We start from the raw sequence: 22,442 nt of genomic DNA on the forward strand, positions 1-22,442 counted from the left end.
CGCTACACAAGTTTCAGAGATTGCTACACAATTAAAAAACATTAAGGTTTTGGAAACAAAATTACTCACTGTTTGACATTCAACAGCCGATGATGAATATTTAAGACTATATATCAAAATAACTCACTGTTTGACATTCAACAGCCGATGATGAATATCTAAGACTATATATCAAAATAACTCACTGTTTGACATTCAACAGCCGATGCTGAATATCTAAGACTATATATCAAAATTACTCACTGTTTGACATTCAACAGCCGATGATGAATACATCAATGTGATCTACTAGTGTCGTTAAACAAAACAAACCTTTAAGTTTTTTAAAATGAGATCAGCAAGGCAGAGCTTGCTGTTTAAGGAGAGCCATTACTCTTGCTCACCATCACTTGCCTCAGACTAGTTCAAGGAGAGTGATTTTTAGCTCACCTTAGTATGTGAATTTATATGATATCAATATGGTAATATCTTAAATGGCTCCCCATAATCTAACTTCGGGAGCAATGAATGACTCCCCTGCAAGGTCAGCAGTGAATGAAGACAACTGGCCATATCAAGGCTAATCGTGTGCTCCCCATAATCTAACTCCGGGAGCAATGAATGACTCCCCTGCAAGGTCAGCAGTGAATGAAGACAACTGGCCATATCAAGGCTAATCGTGTGCTCTTGTTTGTTTTTTTAGTGACACCACTAGAGCACACTAACTTATTAATCATCGATCACTGAATGTCAAACATTGGGTAATTTTGACAAATAGTCTTAAGAGAGGAAACCTGCTACATTTTCCCATTAGTAACAAGGGATCTTTTATATGCACCATTCCATAGACAGGATAGCACATACCACGGCCTTTGATATAGCAGTTTTGGTGCATTGGCTAGAACAAGAAATAGCCCAATGGGTCCACCGACGGGGATCGATCATAGACTGCGCATCAGGTGAGCATTTTCCCACTAGGCTACGTCCTACTCACATGCGTGGGAAGTGCTCTGGTTACAGATCGGGTATTGCGGCAGTATTAAGAGTACATAGCAGTGCATGTGTGTTTAAAACACATGGTGTGTTTACTTCACAACAGTTGCACAACAGCAATCAATGAACAGCTCAATAGGAGCCAAGGAAAGGAGTCTGTGTTTAACTTCTTCACCCTCAGCACTTTTCCATTTCTTATTCCAGCCAGTGCTCCATAAATGGTGTAGCAAAGGCCGTGGTATGTACTATTCTGTCTGTGGGATGGTACATATAAAAGATCCCTTGCTGATCAAAAAGAGTAGCCATGAAGTGGCGACAGTGGGTTTCCTCTCTCAATATCTGTGTGGTCCTCTACCATATGTTTGATGCCATATAACTGTAAATAAAATGTGCTGAGTGCATCATTAAATAAAACATTTCATTCCTTTTCCGATTCAATTTGTCATACTACAATTTGTCATACTACAATTTGTCACCCACCTACAATTTGTCATACTACAATTTGTCATACTACAATTTGTCACCCACCTACTTGGTGTTGACAGCTTCAAAAAAAGAAAAACAAACTGTTTCAAATGAGCCAGTGTTGGGAATCAAATGACAATTGTGTAATCAATCATCAGTTGCACAAAGCTGTATGTAAACATTATCAGTTAATAACTATTAAATTATTTATTGTACATTGTCAAACTTAAATTTGTTTATTGTTTCAGACCAAACACCCATGTGCTATTTTTCTTCTTTAAAAAATAAAATAAAAATATCTACATATATTTAAGCTATAAATAAATAAAGAAAACTGAATTCGCAGTCATATTTCATTGATACATTTGTGTCTATTGACAGCAGGAACAAATTACCACAAAAGACTGAGTTGTTTTTCAGCCACAAAGTTATATATGCACATGTATGACAAATAATAGAGACAGTTGATTAAATATTAATTTAAGGAGTTGTTTTTTCCTGGGGTTTTTTTTTGGTTTTGTTTTATAATTTTAAAATTTCAACCAATATTAACAGCCTGATTGTTTAAAAGAGTAAAAACACAATAAACTTGCTTTCTTACTTCCCGTTGGTGAGAATTAACACCATTCATTATTTATGGTAATACACACCAATAATATGTGTGTATTATTGATTTTAAGGCATACCACTGGTTCCTCATGTGTGATGACCTGGTCACCACAGCCATATCATCCAATGAAATAAGCATGATCAAAATTTATTGATCTGTGATGTACAAGTCAACCTGTAATTGATTATTCTGTGACGTTTAAGTTAGTTACAATTTAGTTACAAGTTAGTTGCAAGCGCAAAGACTAGCATATTATATTAACAGTACATACCCTAAACAATGGTTTTAAGAAATTACCCAAATGTTTCTTTTACACAGCTCATCGTGTGCAGTGATCCCAATATCTATATGTATGTCTCAAACAGGATTATTTACCTTCTACAGATTAAATACTGCCGGATAGTTGATGACAATTTGAGTTTCACAGTAAACACATACAGTGTAACCAGTGTATAGTGAACACTCCATAAACACATACAGTGTAACCAGTGTATAGTGGACACTCCGTAAACACATACAGTGTAACCAGTGTATAGTGGACACTCCATAAACACATACAGTGTAACCAGTGTATAGTGGACACTCCATAAACACATACAGTGTAACCAGTGTATAGTGGACACTCCGTAAACACATACAGTGTAACCAGTGTATAGTGGACACTCCATAAACACATACAGTGTAACCAGTGTATAGTGGACACTCCATAAACACATACAGTGTAACCAGTGTATAGTGAACACTCCGTAAACACATAGTGTAACCAGTGTATAGTGAACACTCCATAAACACATACAGTGTAACCAGTGTATAGTGGACACTCCATAAACACATACAGTGTAACCAGTGTATAGTGAACACTCCGTAAACACAGTGTAACCAGTGTATAGTGGACACTCCGTAAACACATACAGTGTAACAAGTATATAATGGACACTCAGTAAACACATACAGTGTAACCAGTATATAGTGGATAATCAGTAAACACATACAGTGTAACCAGTATATAGTGAACACTCCATAAACACATACAGTGTAACCAGTATATAACGGACACTCCGTAAACACATACAGTGTAACCAGTGTATAGTGGACACTCCGTAAACACATACAGTGTAACCAGTGTATAGTGGACACTCCGTAAACAGTGTAACCAGTGTATAGTGGACACTCCATAAACACATACAGTGTAACCAGTGTATAGTGAACACTGAGTAAGCACATACAGTGTAACCAGTGTATAGTGAACACTCCATAAACACATACAGTGTAACCAGTGTATAGTGGACACTCCATAAACACATACAGTGTAACCAGTGTATAGTGAACACTGAGTAAGCACATACAGTGTAACCAGTGTATAGTGAACACTGAGTAAGCACATACAGTGTAACCAGTGTATAGTGGACACTAGGTAAACACATACAGTATAACCAGTGTGTAGTGGTCACTCGGTAAACACATAGTGTAACCAGTATATAATGGACACTTAGTAAACACATACAGTGTAACAAGTGTATATCCAGTGTATAGTGGACACTCAGTAAATATATACAGTGTAACCAGTATATAGTGGACACTCAGTAAACACATACATTGTAGCCAGTATATGGTGGACACTTAGTAAACACATACAGTGTAACCAGTATATAGTGGACACTCAGTAAACACATACAGTGTAACCAGTATATAGTGGATAATCAGTAAACACATACAGTGTAACCAGTGTATAGTGAACACTCCATAAACACATACAGTGTAACCAGTATATAAAGGACACACCGTAAACACAGTGTAACTAGTGTATAGTGGACACTCTGTAAACACATACAGTGTAACCAGTGTATAGTGGAAACTCCATAAACACATACAGTGTAACCAGTGTATAGTGGACACTCCGTAAACACAGTGTAACCACTGTATAGTGGACACTCCATAAACACATACAGTGTAACCAGTGTATAGTGAACACTGAGTAAGCACATACAGTGTAACCAGTGTATAGTGAATACTCCATAAACACATACAGTGTAACCAGTGTATAGTGGACACTCCATGAATACATACAGTGTAACCAGTATATAGTGAACACTGAGTAAGCACATACAGTGTAACCAGTGTATAGTGAACACTGAGTAAGCACATACAGTGTAACCAGTGTATAGTGGACACTAGGTAAACACATACAGTATAACCAGTGTGTACTGCACACTCAAACACATAGTGTAACCAGTGTATAGTGGACACTCTGTAAACACATACAGTGTAACCAGTGTACAGTGGACACTCCATGAACACATACAGTGTAACCAGTATATAGTGAACACTGAGTAAGCACATACAGTGTAACCAGTGTATAGTGAACACTGAGTAAGCACATACAGTGTAACCAGTGTATAGTGGACACTAGGTAAACACATACAGTATAACCAGTGTGTACTGCACACTCAAACACATAGTGTAACCAGTGTATAGTGGACACTCTGTAAACACATACAGTGTAACCAGTGTACAGTGGACACTCTGTAAACACATACAGTGTAACCAGTGTATAGTGGACACTCAGTAAACACATACAGTATAACCAGTGTGTAGTGGACACTCAGTAAACACATACAGTGTAACCAGTGTATAGTGGAAACTTAGTAAACACATACAGTGTAACCAGTGTATAGTGGACACTTAGTAAACACATACAGTGTAACAAGTGTATATCCAGTGTATAGTGGACACTCAGTAAATATATACAGTGTAACCAGTATATAGTGGGCACTCAGTAAACACATACATTGTAACCAGTATATGGTGGACACTTAGTAAACACATACAGTGTAACCAGTATATAGTGGGCACTTAGTAAACATACAGTGTAACCAATATACAGTGGACACTTAGTAAACAGATACAGTATAACCAGTATATAGTGGTCACTGAGTAAACACATACAGTGTAACCAATATACAGTGGACACTTGGTAAACACATACAGTGTAACCAATATACAGTGGACACTTACTAAACACATACAGTGTAACCAGTATATAGTGGGCACTTAGTAAACACATACAATGTAACCAATATACAGTGGACACTTAGTAAACATATACAGTATAACCAGTATATAGTGGTCACTGAGTAAACACATACAGTGTAACCAATATACAGTGGATACTTGGTAAACACATACAGTGTAACCAATATATAGTGGACACTTAGTAAACACACAGTGTAACCAATATATAGTGGACACTTAATAAACACATACAGTGTAACCAGTATATAGTGGTCACTGAATAAACACATACAGTGTAACCAATATACAGTGGACACTTGGTAAACACATACAGTGTAACCAATATATAGTGGACACTTAGTAAACACACAGTGTTACCAATATATAGTGGACACTTAATAAACACATACAGTGTAACCAGTATATAGTGGTCACTGAGTAAACACATACAGTGTAACCAATATACAGTGGACACTTGGTAAACACATACAGTGTAACCAATATATAGTGGACACTTAGTAAACACACAATGTTACCAATATATAGTGGACACTTAATAAACACATACAGTGTAACCAGTATATAGTGGTCACTGAGTAAACACATACAGTGTAACCAATATACAGTTGACACTCAGTAAACACAGGGGTGGGATTTAGCTCAATCAGTTGAGTTCATCTATTCAACTGATTGGGTTTTTTTCTTGTTCCAACGAGTGCACCATAACTGGTCAAAGGCCGTGGTATGTGCTTTCCTGTCTGTGGGAAAGTGCAGATAAAAGATTCCTTGCTGCATTAGAAAAAAGATGTAGAGGGTTTCCTCTGATGACTACGTGTCAGAATTACCAAATGTTTGACATCCAATAGCTGATGATTAATTAATCAATCAATGTGCTCTATTGGTGTAATTAAAGGAAAAAACCCTTTAAACTTAGTGAACACATAGAGCATAACCAGTGTATAGTGGACATTCTACTAGTATATGTTTGGTGAATGTCTTTAAACTTAGTGAACACATATAGCATAACCAGTGTATAGTGGACATTCTACTAGTATATGTTTGGTGAACGTCTTTAAACTTAGTGAACACACAGAGCATAACCAGTGTATAGTGGACATTCTACTAGTATATGTTTGGTGAATGTCTTTAACTTAGTGAACACATAGAGCATAACCAGTGTATAGTGGACATTCTACTAGTATATGTTTGGTGAATGTCTTTAACTTAGTGAACACATAGAGCAAAACCAGTGTATAGTGGACATTCTACTAGTATATGTTTGGTGAATGTCTTTAACTTAGTGAACACATAGAGCATAACCAGTGTATAGTGGACATTCTACTAGTATATGTTTGGTGAATGTCTTTAACTTAGTGAACACATAGAGCATAACCAGTGTATAGTGGACATTCTACTAGTATATGTTTGGTGAATGTCTTTAACTTAGTGAACACATAGAGCATAACCAGTGTATAGTGGACATTCTACTAGTATATGTTTGGTGAATGTCTTTAAATTTAGTGAACACATAGAGCATAACCAGTGTATAGTGGACATTCTACTAGTATATGTTTGGTGAACGTCTTTAAACTTAGTGAACACACAGAGCATAACCAGTGTATAGTGGACATTCTACTAGTATATGTTTGGTGAATGTCTTTAACTTAGTGAACACATAGAGCATAACCAGTGTATAGTGGACATTCTACTAGTATATGTTTGGTGAATGTCTTTAAATTTAGTGAACACATAGAGCATAACCAGTGTATAGTGGACATTCTACTAGTATATGTTTGGTGAACGTCTTTAAACTTAGTGAACACACAGAGCATAACCAGTGTATAGTGGACATTCTACTAGTATATGTTTGGTGAATGTCTTTAACTTAGTGAACACATAGAGCATAACCAGTGTATAGTGGACATTCTACTAGTATATGTTTGGTGAACGTCTTTAAACTTAGTGAACACACAGAGCATAACCAGTGTATAGTGGACATTCTACTAGTATATGTTTGGTGAATGTCTTTAACTTAGTGAACACATAGAGCATAACCAGTGTATAGTGGACATTCTACTAGTATATGTTTGGTGAACGTCTTTAAACTTAGTGAACACACAGAGCATAACCAGTGTATAGTGGACATTCTACTAGTATATGTTTGGTGAATGTCTTTAACTTAGTGAACACATAGAGCATAACCAGTGTATAGTGGACATTCTACTAGTATATGTTTGGTGAACGTCTTTAAACTTAGTGAACACATAACCAGAGCATACTAGTATATGTTTGGTGAATGTCTTTAACAGTGTATAGTGGACATTCTACTAGTATATGTTTGGTGAATGTCTTTAAACTTAGTGAACACACAGAGCATAACCAGTGTATAGTGGACATTCTACTAGATATGTTTGGTGAATGTCTTTATTAGTGAACACATAGAGCATAACCAGTGTATAGTGGACATTCTACTAGTATATGTTTGGTGAACGTCTTTAAACTTAGTGAACACACAGAGCATAACCAGTGTATAGTGGACATTCTACTAGTATATGTTTGGTGAATGTCTTTAACTTAGTGAACACATAGAGCATAACCAGTGTATAGTGGACATTCTACTAGTATATGTTTGGTGAACGTCTTTAAACTTAGTGAACACATAGAGCATAACCAGTGTATAGTGGACATTCTACTAGTATATGTTTGGTGAACGTCTTTAAACTTAGTGAACACATAGAGCATAACCAGTGTATAGTGGACATTCTACTAGTATATGTTTGGTGAACGTCTTTAAACTTAGTGAACACACAGAGCATAACCAGTGTATAGTGGACATTCTACTAGTATATGTTTGGTGAACGTCTTTAAACTTAGTGAACACATAGAGCATAACCAGTGTATAGTGGACATTCTACTAGTATATGTTTGGTGAATGTCTTTAAATTTAGTGAACACATAGAGCATAACCAGTGTATAGTGGACATTCTACTAGTATATGTTTGGTGAACGTCTTTAAACTTAGTGAACACACAGAGCATAACCAGTGTATAGTGGACATTCTACTAGTATATGTTTGGTGAATGTCTTTAACTTAGTGAACACATAGAGCATAACCAGTGTATAGTGGACATTCTACTAGTATATGTTTGGTGAATGTCTTTAACTTAGTGAACACATAGAGCATAACCAGTGTATAGTTGACATTCTACTAGTATATGTTTGGTGAACGTCTTTAAACTTAGTGAACACATAGAGCATAACCAGTGTATAGTGGACATTCTACTAGTATATGTTTGGTGAATGTCTTTAAATTTAGTGAACACATAGAGCATAACCAGTGTATAGTGGACATTCTACTAGTATATGTTTGGTGAACGTCTTTAAACTTAGTGAACACACAGAGCATAACCAGTGTATAGTGGACATTCTACTAGTATTTGTTTGGTGAATGTCTTTAACTTTAAGTATATCTGTACTTAATTCTAGGCAAAACTATAAAGAAAATGAATTTGAAATGTTGTAATTTTGTCAATAATAAAAAAAACATTACACTATTTTTAAAATTGCTAATTAAACAAACATTTCTCTAATCAGCTGTGTGATTTCCATCAGGGAATCCATATATTAAGTTTTAGAATAATTCACAATGAAAATTACATGATCAGTTTGAAATATAAACATTGAAGTGACATGTAATAAAGACCAAACATTTTGATTAATAAACAGGGAACAAATCATGACTATTGTAATATAGTTTTAAGTGATCTTTTATCAAATCTGAATTATGTGATTTCGTTTTGCTGCCACTTGTAAAACTGGCCAAATCGCGGGGCATTACTCTAAATTACTGTTCTAACAACTCCTAGTCCAACTCCACAAACTGTATCGCAGTCATATCACAGTTGTTTCATCAAGTTTGTTTTGTTTAATGACACCACTAGAGCATATTGATTTATTAATCATCGGCTATTGGATGTCAAACATTTGATAATTTTTACATATAGTTTTAGAGAAGAAACCGGCTACATTTTTCCATTAGTAGCAAGGGATCTTTTACATGCACCAACCTACAGACAGGATAGCACATACCACGGCCTTTGATATACCAATTGTGGTGCACTGGCTGGAACGAGAAATAGCCAAATGGATATATTTTTAAACACACCTAAACAGTTTAAACTCTTTAATATTTCTAACATACGATTATTTTCACACATATTTTGAAAAACAGAAACCTGCTTGCTTTCATGCAGGCTGCTGCTACTAAAACAAACTCCACCTTTACGAAGAAATGTTTTAAAGATGCACTCAACCCATTTTAGTTATGTTTATATGATGTCAGACATGATTAAGGACAGATAATAACAGCAATATACGGGCTACTCTTTTTGATTAGCAAATCTTTTGTACACACCAACCCACAGATAGGATAGTATATACCATAGCCATTGTTATACCAGTTGTGGAGCACTAACATGAATGAGAAATAGCCCTAATACTAGTTATAGGCCCACAATCAAGGATTTAAACTAGACTCAACCCGCATCGCGCAATCACTTTACTACTGGGGCATGTTCCACTCTGAGAAACAACTTTAAATAGACCAGTCATTTGGCATAGGTTAGAATGGGGAAAACTTGGTGTCCACTGCTGGTAATTGATCCTAGGATCCATCACACATCAAGTGAATACTCTACCAGTAGGCTACATCCTATAACAACAGATTAACAAAGAACTGTTGTGGCCAACCATTTCATGGAATCATGGAAAGAACAAATGTTTAACAACACCCCAGCACAAATAAACACATTGACATTGGGGTGTGGGGTGTGGGGTGTGGGGGGTGATAATACTCTGTAAGTAAAAGCCAGAATGATCGTTTAAAAGCTGAAAATTATATCATAATTAATTATTTTATACAAACAAAAATTATGAAATCGATAAAACACCTTGTGAAATGTTCTCGATTCTCCCGTTTCACCTGTGTCATTACCCGATCGGACAGAAGTGAGATGCATCAAGAAGCATACTAGTCTGTAAGTAACCAATGGAGACAGTGTTTCCTGCACTAATTAGTGCCATCCTGCAACATCTCCAAGGCGTTAACGTCTCACACTAATCAGAGTCACAACAACAACATCGCCCGCCAGGTGAACGGCCGGGGAGAACGATGTCTTCAACAGGTCTTACAGATTAGGTCACAACAGCACAATTTAGCTCACTGGATAAGCTTTCACTTGAGGTGCTACGGGTCCTGAGATCAATCCCTGTAACCAGACTCACTGTATAATATTACACGTAGGTCTTACAGGTCTTAGTATGTGTTATCCTTTTTGCTGGAAGTTGCATGCATCAACATGCTAAAGATCCATTGTGGCTAATTGAAATTAAAAGTTATTCATCTTTTGATTTTCTTCCCCTGTTCGCATGTGTGTGTTGTGTCTGTCTGTATATATGAGTGTATGTATATATGTCTGTGTCTGTGTGTGTGCGTGTGGGAGGGGGTTGGGGGATGGGTGTTTGTGGTTTTTAAAATAATTATTTTCATTTTATTTATACCCATAGATACATGTTGCCCAAATACAAAATAAATACATTTTAAATTAAAAAAACAGTTTCATCCACAGAATACACTAGTCACATAAAAAAAAAAGTAATAATAATTTTTTAAACAGAAATTATTTTATTATTATATGTATTTTTATTAGATATATATATATATATATAACTTTAAAAACTTTAATTTATGTATTAATTTGTATGTTATCGATTTAAAAATAATATTTAAAATATTACCAAAACATGTTTAACCAACAGTAAATAATACAGAATGATAAACAATGGTTATATTAATATTCCTAAACATTACATATAAACATTTTGTTTAACTGAATATTATATTTAAAATATCTGCCATATTTATTAATTCTTTTATCAAAATTAAATACATTCACAAATTCAATACAATATTAAAAGAAATTGTAGAAAGAAAATATCTGATTAATAACAAAATGGTGCTACACTAGAAAGCCTGCCTCCTCTAATATATGTTGTTATTATGTTTACTATTGAAAGAAACAATCTAGTTGCCGGTTTATTTGGTTTATTTGTGTTTAAAACGTTAAAGTGAACCCAATGAAGAGCACTGACCTTTAGTGAAAGCGCGAGTGAGCCTACAAATGGCATGTACAGCATGTAGAGCTCTCCAGCAGCATATTTCTAGCACAACCCACAACAAGCCCTGAAACTAGGCCTGCATGACCCAGTTAGGCCAACCAGCAGCCATTGTTACACAGGTGGCTCCACTTAGATTTAAGGCTGAAAACCACGAAAACAGCCACAAGACCACTGTCCATTGGCCACAATCGATGCCCACGGGTGTCACGCAGTTGTCGGTTGTCTAACCTGCTGGTGACATCCACCCCTGACGTGCCCAACAGCATAAAACTACGTGACACAAATGCAGTGAGACATACAGATAGCATTGGGTGAATACACACAGCAATACACTCACATAATATTCCTACCAATCAATACGGCATGACGGTGAAGAGAACAGACGACCACAAACTATCCCGACAACAGGAGATGAGAGGAACACTCACACGATGACCACTTGAGATGGTGGAGAAATAAAAAAGTAAATTAGTGAAGACGGTGTCTTGACATACTTATCTGGCCTACTGGTGGCGGTGGCGCTGGCAAGCCAATGTACAGCAGTGCATCCTGGCACTGGAAGGATCAAGCAGACCACTGACCTCCCGCGACCTCTCACTGCTCACTGGCTATGTCACTGGCTACTGTTAACAACAAGCCCTGCATAAGAGTGGAGCTGCGTGGTAAACAGCAAGCTGTGGTAGACATAAGTAACAAACAAACCACCGACTCACTGCCCACCTGAGATAGACAGCCAAGCATACACTGGACGGCTTGCTCAACGGGAACGCTTGCTCAACGAGAACGTAACAGACAGACATAATCAACATGGACAGATGGATGCTGTTAGATGTGATGGCATTGGAGGACAATGAAAATCTTTAATTGTCTTTATGGCTCTAAATAATTAACCATCTTAATAACTCTATGAACCATTCAATAAAACGGAAATTACTTGTACTTATGGTTGGATGGATGTGGGTTTATTATTTGGAAGATTGTTTTATTTTACTACAGCAGTTCAAGCTGCTGCTAGCCAAATCACCAATGTGAATTAAATTGTAATGGGTGAATAAATTTCATGACTAATTCGCTAAAGACTAATTCAAAAATAGCCTGTCATTTACAGATGTACTGCCATTTTTGCTGTTTGGCTTAAATGAAACTTGACTTTGGTGACAGATTTTCTTAGCAAATTTGCGAAATTGTTTCTTTTGGGGTTTTTCACTACATATATCTTATAATAATAATGTATTACAACATATATCTTATAATAATAATGTATTACAACATATATCTTATAATAATAATGTATTACTACATATATCTTATAATAATAATGTATTACTACATATATCTTAGACACTGGCTGGCTACTATTGTCTACTTTAATTGTCCTATGAGCGGCTAGATAACTTGACATGGATCCATGGGCCTTTACTTAATAAACATTTTAATATTCTTGTTTACAAATCTCTTAATGGCATTGCTCCTCCATATCTACAAAATATTTTGCAGTAAAATACAGTCAAACTATGGTTTACGCTTCACAAATAAGGAAAATCTTTTAGCATCAAAACCAAAAATGGAACACTTAAAGAAAAATGTTTAATACTCTGTGTTGCTGTACAGGCTCGTAGCCAGGATTTTGAGATTGGGGGTGGGGGGTGTTGTTTAGGCTTATGGTGAAGCATGAAGTTGCTTAGGGGGGTCCGGAGGCATATTGAAAAAAAAGAGCCACCGGTAGGGGGTGTCAGTCAACCCCCCCGCGATCCCCCATTGTTTACAGGCCTGCTATATAGAACTGCTTGCCCACTGATGTCAAAAGGTCTATGAGTCTTAATATATTTAAAAAGAATTGTTTTAAATACTATTTTACTAAGATGTAATCATCACTGTCTATGGATATTGTTAAGTACTATGAAACTGAGTTGTATAAGCATATTTGACTTGTACATTTGTATATACTCTATAGTTTATATTACATATTATATTATATATTGTATAATTTACATTACATATTATATTATATATTGTATAGTTTACATTACATATTATATTATATATTGTATAGTTTACATTACATATATTATATATTATATAGTTTACATTACATTATATTATATATTGTATAGTTTACATTACATTATATTATACATTACAGTTACATTACATATATTTGTATAGTTTACATTACATTATATTATATATTGTATAGTTTACATTACACATTATATATATTTAGTTTGCATTACATATATATATTGTATAGTTTACATTACATATTATATTATATATTATAGTTTACATTACATTATTATATATATATTGTATAGTTTACATTACATATTATATTATATATTGTATAGTTTACATTACATTATATTATATATTGTATAGTTTACATTACATATTATATTATATATTGTATAGTTTACATTACATATTATATTATATATTGTATAGTTTACATTACATATTATATTATATATTGTATAGTTTACATTACATTATATTATATTATATATTGTTACAGTGTAGTCCAATTTGATTTGTAGAGAACGCCTCAGGGGAGAATAGTTTTGTACTAACTGAGTTACCTTCTTTAAATAAATTATTATAATTATTATTATTATTATTACATCATATTTTACAGTTTCAAAATAACTTGGACAATAGCTATATATATGTATTGTACATTCAACGTCCCTGCCAATATTAATAGCAGTATTTCTGCATCTTTCCCACTAACAGAGGAATATATTAATAAGGATAATAACAATTAGTATATGTTAATGGTCAGTACCACAATGAACACAAAAAGTAGTGGACAGCCAGACAGGTAATAACACACCTTAGTTACCTGTGACGAGTGAAGCAAGTGATCTGCAGGTGCACAGTGAAAGACAACGCCACTGAACGCACACACTGCAGGGTGACAGTACTGTCATGGAGATTCATTGACGGCAGTTGATTAACGCCATTTAAACAAAACATACATTCCGTGCTCAATTCCTAGCCAAAAATAAGTGAGATGGCGGTACAAATAGCATCAAGGCACAGAAATAGAGAAATGTTCTCCTGATAGACAAACACGGCACTTTTGAAATAGCATCAAGGCACAGAAATAGATAAATGTTCTTCTGATAGACAAACACAGCACTTTTGAAATAGCATCAAAGCACAGAAATAGAGAAATGTTCTCCTGATAGACAAAAATGGCACTTTTGAAATAGCATCAAGGCACAGAAATAGAGAAATGTTCTCCTGATAGACAAATACGGCACTTTTGAAATAGCATCAAGGCAAAGAAATAGAGAAATGTTATCCTGATAGACAAACACGGCACTTTTGAAATAGCATCAAGGCACAGAAATAGAGAAATGTTCTCCTGATAGACAAACACGGCACAGAAATAGAGAAATGTTCTCCTGATAGACAAACACGGCACTTTTGAAATAAACTGGGCACGTTTTCTTATTTTTCTTGGGGATGTAGCTGTCCCCCTTGCCCTCCCCCCACTTCTATGTATGGCTCTGCCCTACTATTCTTTGAAAACATTTTAGGACAAAATATATATAATCAGTCTCTGGTGAAACCAAAAGTTCCAGAAATGATGCAGCAATGTGGATTTTGGTTTTTTTTAATTGTTATTAATTAATTAATTTATTTTATATTATTAAAAAACATTTTAAAGGATGGATTGCACAGAAAGTATAGGTATATTTGTGGAGGGTTTTTAAGTCACCATCATCTGTCATACTGCCCCTTGATTTGCCTTGGAATCTTAAAAGTTTTCATTTACAAATCCATATAGACAAATCACGGAAAGTAGCTTGCGTTACGCTTTTTGATTGATCAGTATAGCACATATGTTGTAATAATTTCTAGAATTACAGCACTAATGCTTGCTACAGAAATGTCAGTTTGACATGACATATGTTAATTAGCTTGCATCACACATTTTGATTGGTCAGTTTAGCTCATAAAGATTGTAATAATTTCTAGAGTTGCAGTACTAATGTCTGTTATGCAAATGTCAGTATCCTAAGTGTGTATCAAGACTGTATTTTTATAATGGAGATCAGAATTACTTGCATTAACGCGAGTCTTGCGTTGAAATCTCCAGCAGTTTAGCCATTATGCTGCAACTAGCAGTCAGTGCAGTGTGTCTGGGAGACACTTTGAGTTATTCCATTAGGCGGGTGCTCATGCTGCACCTCAGGTGAATTGTAATAATTATCAATCAAACTGGGAAGAAGAAAAGAGCCAGGGGCATGCTGATCAGCTTCACATGCTTCTTCCAATATAAAGTCTTGTTGATGGACTAGAGAGGCAGGCCGTAGCTCAGTAGCATTCGCTTGAAGAACAGTCCATCTAGGATCAATCCTCATTGGCTGGCCCATTGGGCCATTTCTAGTGATGTTCTACTGGTTAATTATAATGGAAAATTGATTAATTTAACTCTACCGATGTGATGAGTTACATTTGGTTTTGTTTAACGACAGCAATAGAGAATATTGATTTATTAATCATCGGCTATTGATGTCAAACATTTGGTGATTTTGCTATTATCTTATAGAGGAAACACACTACATTTTTAGTAGCACTATCCCACAGACAGGACAGCACATACCACGGCCTCTATATACCAGTTGTGGTGGACTGGCTGGAATGAGAAATAGCCCAGTGGGTCCACTGACGGGGATCGATCCTAGACTGACCACACATCAGGTGAGCACTTTACCACTGGGCTACATCCGCAAGGTGCAAGATGAATAGATGGATAGATGGGTGGGTGGGTGGATGGGTAAGTTTATTGGATGGATGATTGGATGGATGAATAGATGGGTGGGTGGGTGGATGGGTAAGTTTATTGGATGGATGATTGGATGGATGAATAGATGGGTGGGTGGGTGGATGGGTAAGTTTATTGGATGGATGATTGGATGGATGAATAGATGGGTGGGTTGGTGGATGGGTAAGTTTATTGGATGGATGATTGGATGGATGAATAGATGGGTGGGTGGGTGGATGGGTAAGTTTATTGGATGGATGGATGGATGGATGGATGAATAGATGGGTGGGTGGGTGGATGGGTAAGTTTATTGGATGGATGTTTGGATGGATGAATAGATGGGTGGGTGGGTGGATGGGTAAGTTTATTGGATGGATGATTGGATGGATGGATAGATGGGTGGGTGGGTGGATGGGTAAGTTTATTGGATGGATGATTGGATGGATGGATGGATAGATGGGTGGGTGGGTGGATGGGTAAGTTTATTGGATGGATGGATGGATGGATGGATGAATAGATGGGTGGGTGGGTGGATGGGTAAGTTTATTGGATGGATGTTGGATGGATGGATAGATGGGTGGGTGGGTGGATGGGTAAGTTTATTGGATGGATGGATGGATGGATGGATGGATGGATGGATAGATGGATGAATAGATTGGTGGGTGGGTGGATGGGTAAGTTTATTGGATGGATGATTGGATGGATGGATAGATGGGTGGGTGGGTGGATGGGTAAGTTTATTGGATGGATGATTGGATGGATGGATAGATGGGTGGGTGGGAGGATGGGTAAGTTTATTGGATGGATGATTGGATGGATGGATAGATGGGTGGGTGGGTGGATGGGTAAGTTTATTGGATGGATGGATGGATGGATGGATGGATAGATGGATGAATAGATGGGTGGGTGGGTGGATAAGTTTATTGGTAAGTGGATGGATATGGGTGGGTATGGATGGATTTATTGGATGGATGGATTGGATGGATGGAGATGGGTGGGTGGGTGGATGGGTAAGTTTATTGGATGGATGGATGGATGGATGGATGGATGGATGAATAGATGGGTGGGTGGGTGGATGGGTAAGTTTATTGGATGGATGATGGATGGATGAATGATGGGGGTGGTGGGTGGATGGGTAAGTTTATTGGATGGATGATTGGATGGATGAATAGATGGGTGGGTGGGTGGATGGGTAAGTTTATTGGATGGATGATTGGATGGATGAATAGATGGGTGAGTGGGAGGATGGGTAAGTTTATTGGATGGATGGATGGATGGATGGATGGATGAATAGATGGGTGGGTGGGTGGATGGTTAAGTTTATTGGATGGATGGATGGATGGATGGATGGATGAATGGATGGATGGATGGGTGGGTGGGTGGATGGGTAAGTTGGATGGATGGATGGATGGATGGATGGATGGATGGATGGATGGGTGGGTGGGTGGATGGGTAAGTTTATTGGATGGATGGATGGATGGATGGATGGATGGATGGATGGGTGGGTGGGTGGATGGGTAAGTTTATTGGATGGATGATTGGATGGATGGATAGATGGGTGGGTGGGTGGATGGGTAAGTTTATTGGATGGATGATTGGATGGATGGATGGATGAATAGATGGGTGGGTGGGTGGGTGGATGGGTAAGTTTATTGGATGGATGATTGGATGGATGAATAGATGGGTGGGTGGGTGGATGGGTAAGTTTATTGGATGGATGATTGGATGGATGAATAGATGGGTGGGTGGGAGGATGGGTAAGTTTATTGGATGGATGATTGGATGGATGAATAGATGGGTGGGTGGGTGGATGGGTAAGTTTATTGGATGGATGATTGGATGGATGGATAGATGGGTGGGTGGGAGGATGGGTAAGTTTATTGGATGGATGGATGGATGGATGGATGGATGGATGAATAGATGGGTGGGTGGGTGGATGGTTAAGTTTATTGGATGGATGGATGGATGGATGGATGGATGGATGGATGGATGGATGATGAATGGCTTAATGGATGAGCAAATTGGATGGATAAAAATTTGGAAAAGTAGTCTAAACAACAAAAAGTGAATTACATTTATTTCCCTTATATAATGTTTAAAATCTACAGTCACAAGACCACATAAACTGTTAATAAAAGCAGGGCTGAAAATTAACATGAAAACCATGGTCGCCAGCAGGACCAGTTGAAGAACTCTTAGTGGCCCGTCTCAAATTCAATTAGCCCTCCAATTATCACATTGGAATTTAACTGCAGCCAAAAATCAAAATTAGAATGTTCTTTGTTGAAAAATAACCATGTGCTCACCGTATATAGTCCGTTTGCTTCAAAGGAAACTGGTGAGTTAGCATGTAACTTCATAATGAATAAAGTTAAAATTAACATAAAAACATCTTCTTAAGTTTTAAGTCTGTACAAACTCAAATAACATTTTTTGAAAAAAGAAATCCCAGTATAAATAGAAATATTTCTTTACAAATTATCAATAAATTATACAGATTAAATCTCATTTTTACTACAGAGGTGAAGACAAAATGCTAGAACAGCCAATGTATGCAGCTTCACTTGAGTTGTCTCTGAAGTAACCAAAGAGAATATGGGTAGAACTGTGCGTGCTTTTGTATATAAAATATTCTGGGGTGGCAGTCCTCTTTATGGTGATGCAAAATGGAATAAAATTTCCAGTAAAGGATTTTCTCAGGGTTGCTGTCCTACAGACATTTTAATTTTTATATTGTAAATGCTACAGCAGTAGGCTACCAATAAATAAATATCGAAAGAAAAATAAAATAAATCTGTACTTGGTCATCATATTACAAAGCATAAAAGACTTATTTATTGTTTATTACAGTAATACTTGGATGGTTATGTCATCATGTAAGTCTTGGTCGGTTCTTATTTCATGCAAATCATTTAACCTTAAGACAATACCAACAATGACCTTTGGAATGAGCCCTGTAGTAATGGATGATTGTTAGTTTTATATGCGCGCAAGCGGTCATGTTTGTTTGAGTTAAAACTACAAGATAAGATTTGTATTTTGTCCCAGAATAATGTACGCTAATTAAATTTGATTCCTTTTTACCATAACATTGAATAACAATTGTCAAATAGTAGTTCTACTAGATAATTATGGCGTATCCAGTGCATTCCAGTAAGCCTACGACTTCTAGATTTAAAAAATACATGCAGTGTCTTCAATTCATTTTGACTCTATTTTTTAGGGACCCAGCCCAAAACCACAGAGTCTGGCGCTGTCAAAATATAGAGCATGGTCTATGTCTTCTACTGCCAGATCTGTAGTTCGCACCAACACACGGACTACCTTTGTAAAAAATTTAGTTGCCCTTAGCCAATAAAGCCCATTTTAGTGGTAAATATATTGTTACATGTGTATGGTTGTAGTTGGGGAAAACTGCAAATCAAGTGATAAAACAGTACTAACTTACAAAGAGGTTTCACATGTTTACTGGGTAATAAATGGTTTCTTTGTCATTTAACATTTTAGGTCTTCTGCTTAGCACCGACTCGTACAAAAACAAAGCTACTGCAACTCAGGGGAAGTAACTCCATGACAACTGTCACCTTGACATCAAACTGCCAAGACAAAAACAACATGGCCTCAATTGACATTGGCATAGTTGAGGGAGGAGGGATGCTCTCTCCCCCCCCCACCCCCACCCCAATCGCTGCTCTCTTTTCTCCCACAACCGTTTATATTTGCTTGTCACATCATACCTTGAGAAAGACAGTGTGGGTGCCCTACTGTGCCCTACTATGAATTTCACTATAACATCAACTCTCTCAATTAATGGGGGAGATGTGTGTATGGGGAGGGGGGGGGGGAGGACATGTGACCTGTTTAGTTAGCCCCGAGACTCATTAATTGCATCCTAACAGGTGATGACTGATAGTGATAGCATAAACAGACATGTTTGTTAAAGGCATAGACATGTTTGTACTTCACATCAGACCAATACATGTGTGTGTGTAAATGATGGGAAGTGCATGAGACCTGGTTTTGATACTGAACACTAATATTGTTCATTATATTCATATATATGCATGGGGGGAGGGGGGCAGGTCGTAGTCCAGATGTAATATATATATCTACAATGACATATATACATTATATATTGTTAAACAATAATATATTGTTCTATTGACTGGTGGACTAATAGAATTTCAGGCAGGCTAGTCAATTTTAGTTGGTTTTGGTCCGGTGGGTAAGGGAAATATTAGCTATTTCTGCACCCCTGTAATATAGATTAATGTATGTGATTCAGATACCAGAATGCATGGGACTTGATAATGTTGACTGTATTAATGTATGTGATTCAGATACCAGTATGTATGGGACTTGATAATGTTGATTATATTATAATGTATATCATTCAGATACCAGTATGTATGGGACTTGATAATATTGATTATAGTATAATGTATACATGTATCAATCAGATACTAGAATGTATGGGACTTGATAATGTTGATTATAGTATAATGTATACATGTATCAATCAGATACTAGAATGTATGGGACTTGATAATGTTGATTATAGTATAATGTATACATGTATCAATCAGATACTAGAATGTATGGGACTTGATAATTCATTCATTCATTTCAACTTAGTTTCGTGCTTATATTCAATTAAAGTTCAAGCATGCTGTCCTGGGCACACACCTCAGCTTTCTGGGCTGTCTGCCTGACAATGGGTTAATTGTTAGTTTGTTAGTGGTTAGTGAGAGAGAAGAGGATGTAGTGGCCTTACACCTACCCACTGAGTCATTAAAACTCGCTCTGGGTTGGAGCTGGTACCAGGCTGCGAACCCTGTACCTACTAGCCTGTAGTCCGATGGCTTAACCACTACGCCACCGAGGTCAGTTGGACTTGATAATGTTGATTTTATTAATGTATGTGATTCAGATACCAGTATGAATGGGACTTGATAATGTTGATTTTATTAATGTATGTGATTCACATACCAGTATGTATGGGACTTGATAATGTTGATTTTATTAATGTATGTGATTCACATACCAGGATGTATGGGACTTGATAATGTTGATTGTATTAATGTATGTGATTCACAAAACAGTATGTATGGGACTTGATAATGTTGATTTTATTAATGTATGTGATTCACATACCAGTATGTATGGGACTTGATAATGTTGATTTTATTAATGTATGTGATTCACATACCAGTATGTATGGGACTTGATAATGTTGATTTTTATTAATGTATGTGATTCACATACCAGTATGCATGGGACTTGATAATGTTGATTGTATTAATGTATGTGATTCACATACCAGTATGTATGGGACTTGATAATGTTCACTATATTAATCAGGCATAGATTTTTTTGATTTTTTAAATTTATTTTTTTAGGATTCTGCCAAAATCTTAATATGATGTAATATACATATTCTGAGATTCCATCAAATACTGTTACATTTCAAACTCTAAATATGGGAATTGTGGAAGCATGAAATCATGCTAAATTTGCATAATATATGAGATTCCGTCACTGGTGTGTACATGTCTGTCTATCAGCTAATGTTGCATACATGTACACAGATATAATAAATGCATTGAAGGATGCCCCTTGGCACTGCGTAAATCAGACGGTTGATTGGTAGCGAAATAAATAAATCATCAAAGTCATCCATGCGTGACGGTACGACTCGAGGCAAGAGTGATTAACAGCAAATTGGTCACTGGTGACTCACAACAACAGTACACCTGTGAGCAAAACATCCGTGAAACCATCACTTCACAAACATTACTTAACAACCGGTGACTCACAACAACAGTATACCTGTGAGCAAAACATCCGTGAAAATATCACTTCACAAACATCATTTAATTAACAACCAGTGACTCACAAAAACAGTACACCTGTGAGCAAAACATCTGTGAAACCATCACTTCACAAACATTACTTAACAACCGGTGACTCACAACAACAGTATACCTGTGAGCAAAACATCCGTGAAAATATCACTTCACAAACATCATTTAATTAACAACCAGTGACTCACAAAAACAGTACACCTGTGAGCAAAACATCCGTGAAAATATCACTTCACAAACATCACTTAACAACCAGTGACTCACAACAACAGTATACCTGTGAGCAAAACATCCGTGAAAATATCACTTCACAAACATTACTTAACAACCGGTGACTCACAAAAACAGTATACCTGTGAGCAAAACATCCGTGAAAATATCACTTCACAAACATTACTTAACATAACATAACAAGTAACAATTGAAAAACAGAACTTCACAGATATATAACATAAGAAACATTGCCTAATACCACAGAAAAATAGCACTAAGAAAGCATAACTTCACAAACACTGCTTAACTCAGTGCTATAAAACAAATCACAAACAGTACTGTTGTGTTATTA

At 36.4% G+C, this 22,442-nt stretch overlaps 1 protein-coding gene across 4 annotated transcripts in view; it reads right to left on the reverse strand.

Moving 5' to 3' along the window:
• Positions 1-22,442, reverse strand: part of LOC121369391 (probable nuclear hormone receptor HR3) — a 200,866-nt gene that overhangs the window by 82,406 nt on the left and 96,018 nt on the right. Inside the window, exon 1 of one of the 4 annotated variants that reach the window (XM_041494464.1) lies at positions 11,731-11,874. The exons of 2 other annotated variants lie outside the window; for them this stretch is intronic. The gene's annotated coding sequence lies outside the window, so the exon portion shown is untranslated. Of the gene's footprint in view, positions 1-11,209; positions 11,227-11,730; positions 11,875-22,442 lie in introns of those variants that run through there. One more of the 4 variants, XM_041494466.1, reaches the window with a different exon arrangement.

The sequence above is a fragment of the Gigantopelta aegis genome, chromosome 3 (genome assembly GCF_016097555.1).
Source record: "Gigantopelta aegis isolate Gae_Host chromosome 3, Gae_host_genome, whole genome shotgun sequence".
NCBI lineage: Eukaryota > Metazoa > Mollusca > Gastropoda > Neomphalida > Peltospiridae > Gigantopelta > Gigantopelta aegis.